A 3,758-nucleotide genomic window follows, 5' to 3' on the forward strand; every position below is an offset into this window, starting at 1 on the left:
ACACACACACCTACACGAAGCACACACAACACGCAGTATGCGGCATGTGGCATGTGGCACGGAGAAGCATAAATTCCAGCCGCTCAATAAACTAATGGCAATTTGTATCTGAAAGATACAATGCGATCTCAGTCCGACTGCCTGCCCGCTTTTCACGTACAAAATTATTTTTCTCGTATTCGTTATTAGTTTCTCTCCACTTTTTTTTCCGTCACAGCATTTTCATTCTGTTTGCTTTCCAATCCTTGTGACACTTTTATCACACACGTTCGCCTCATCAAAAAGTTAACGACGATAATGACAAACATTTCCAAAGGCAAACACTTTCAGTTGACAGAACTCGGCTATTGTATACCCTATCCTCATTCCCACAACCGCACTGTTTCGCCCTCTGCTTGGACCCTGTAACATAAATGTATAGGGGTACATTCAGTTGTTCAAACAGATAAAATATGTGTAACAGGTAGAAAAATTATAAATTGTGAGACAATAATTTGTATTTAAGGACCATTTGCATTATCTATCAAATTTTTAAATATTAAGAAAACTTTGAATTGATTTTTCTTGAATTTAGAAACTGGTCGAATTTTGGTATATATGTTCCTTTTGATCCTAAGCAGATGAGGTTTATTTTTTAACTCTGACATGCTCCATTCCGAATCTAAATATCGACAATTTTATGTAGTCAAGATGTAATTATATACAAGAGTTTATAATATAAAATTTTTCATTTATAATTATTTTTTCCCAACAGAATTAGTACAGGGTCTGTTACTGTCGAGTTTGCTGGACTGTAGCGTTTTCTACTAGTTCTCTTTAACCATGTGTGTCCACTGGGAGATAAATATCTCGTTTGTCGAAGTTGTTGTTGTTGTTGTTGGACAAACACCTTAATTAACTTTTTTCCATGAACATCTTGTGACTCCTCTATTTCCCCCTTATAACTATCAACTTGTAGCTCTGCGAGACTTGACTTATTTATTAGGGTTATTTAGCTGTAGTCCTTTACTACACACACACACATACACACACACACAGACCTGTAAACTACCTGCTCATTTTCACCTGAGTACGTGTTAATTTTGTGTATTTATCTTATTTTCTGGCTTTACTATTTACTTATATTTTTCTTTTTTTGGTCTTAATAGAAAGATTCGAATTGAAATTCCAATTAACAGTTGCTGGGTTTAGCTTGTAACAAAGAAATGTATCTGTATCTTATGGCTTTGTATCTGTATCTATATCTTTAGCTGTGTCTGCGCATCTGACGTTGACTTGACTTTGACTTTTTCACTGAAGTTTTGCCACATTCAACGTGGGAAATGCAAATGCCCAAAGGCAGAAACGTAGAGATGGAGAATACTAGAGTTGGAGAGAGAGGAAGAGAGAGAGAGGAACAAACAAAGGCGTCGATTTGTATCTCAAGTGTACACAAAATTCAACTTGCACTATTTATTCCCTCATGGTCTTTGTTTAGAGACGCGTATTTCCCTTTCCCTTTCGGCATTGTTGTTGCTGTTGTTGTTATTATTATTATTATTATTAAAATTTCTACAACTTCTTCCATCTCCTCCTCTTCTTCTACTGCTGTTTCTCCTGCTGTTTCTCAAGTATTTTTGCTGCTGTTTGTTTTGTTTTTGCCTTGACATTTGATATGTTTTCACTTGCCAGCTTCTTCTTCTTCATATTGTTGCTGTTTTCATTAGAGGCGTCAATAGCTGCCACGCCCCTTTGTCCAAATCTCAAGTGGCCAGACATATGCCCAGCATCTGTGGCTGCCAATTGAAACGGCAACTGCAACTGCAACTGTCTTGGTTTTGGGCCGGAAGTGGCGCACACGTAACTTGCCCCATGTTGCATGTTGAGACTTGAGTTACTTTGCTGCACAGCAATGCAGAAATTACTTTTGCCTCACAATAAGTGAGAAATCCAACTAGGGAGTGTGTGATGTTGCAAATGCAACATCTTTGTTGTTGTAGTTGTTGTTGTTGTTGCTGTTGCCTTTCAACTTAATTCAGCGGCACATGCAAATTGCCCCGAAAGCATTTCAGATTTCAAATTGTTGCCATATCAACTGTCTTTGTGTGTGTATGTGTGTGTGTGTGTGTGGCATATACGAGCTGCAGATGCTGCACATAGCTCTGTTGGATCATTAAGCCCATGTTGCATGCCCCAAACAGTTTGCAATTCAGCTGAAATTCTACAAAATGTGAGCATTTATTTATTAATACATTTGAATAATTTATTGTTTATTAGCAGCTAATTCAGATTGGATTTTCCAATGTTTCAAATTATTTTTAGTTTGTTTTGCTGTCTACAATTTTAAGGACTCCTGTCGGGAAAAATTTCTGAGTTCAGCGCTGTTATCTTATGAGGCTTAGAAGATTTAATTAAATACATGTACACATTTATACACTTAATCATTTTGACGAGGAATGTTCTTATAACCTATCTCTCTTATTCCGCAGAAAATATGATCTTGATCCCATTGAACTGCATCTCAAATATACAACATAAGAAGCCATCCTTCGAAGAACAAATTTGAATATAGACAACATTTACTATCAAATATTATTGACAAGTAAAAACTAATCTAAATTGCATATCTATAACTTTAGAAATTTTTTTGTGGATTATTCCTGAAAATAATAATATTTTCTAATCATTTATCATTTATTATTTTTTATTCCCTATTACAATAATATCAACAGACTCTCAGGCAGTTTGCAGCATATTTGAATTCATACTAAAATATAACCGATTTTTAAATGGAATTTAAAGTACCTAAATCTATGATATATTGAAAACAAAAATAGAAACTTTATTTATTTTTGAAATCTCCAAAAAATCTGTAGATAATATTGTTATACAAATTTTTCTTTGTATAAGAATTTAATATTAATATTATTTGATAAATAATAAAATTTAACAAGATTTACTTAAGATGAATAGACTCAATTTAGTCTGAATAATAACAATATCTATAAAATAACAGACACCTTTTGGGCGCCTTGATTAATTAAATACAATTTGTAAAGTCTGGAGTGCTCATAATTCTCATAATTATTATGTTCTAAGATAACGATGTCAATTAGGAATCCAAAACTGGGCGCTAGTTTCATTTGTTGCGCCTCCGTTTTGGAATTGGAGTGATAAACATCCTGTCGCGTGGCACGTAGCAAGCACATAATTTACGGCAATTAGGATTTGTTGAGAACATAAACAGAATAACGGGCGATTTACGCATTTCAATTGCCATTTCATAAATTTTGGAATGTCTAATTGATGTTTCCGCCGGAACAAAGATCAAGGCGAAACGCATCAAATTATAAACAGGAGACAGGAGACAGGAGAGAGAAGACAGGCGAGAGAAGTGAAAATTGTAATTTATATGGAAATTTATTAAATCAAATTGTGTGGCATGCACCATTTGCAGCGGCATGATACAAAATAAACAAAGCAGAAGTGCAAAGGAGAAGAGAAAGGGAAAGGGAAAGGGAAATGAGCAGACATTGACTTGGCGTTAATAACCCAACACGAAGTCACAAATCCGCGTTGACATCATTTGTGCCACATGTATGCGTGTGTGTGTGTGTGTGTGCGTGTATGTTTGTGCAACAGAAGCTGCAACAACTGAGACAGCAACTGCGAGATAAGCTTCAGCGGATTCCATGGAAGATGCAACTAAGGAAATTAAAAATAAAAATGCGCTTGAAACACGTGCGTCGACTTGTGGCATGAATGCTACCCACTCCCCT

The sequence above is a fragment of the Drosophila innubila genome (genome assembly GCF_004354385.1).
Source record: "Drosophila innubila isolate TH190305 chromosome 3R unlocalized genomic scaffold, UK_Dinn_1.0 2_E_3R, whole genome shotgun sequence".
In the NCBI taxonomy this organism is placed as follows: Eukaryota; Metazoa; Arthropoda; class Insecta; order Diptera; family Drosophilidae; genus Drosophila; species Drosophila innubila.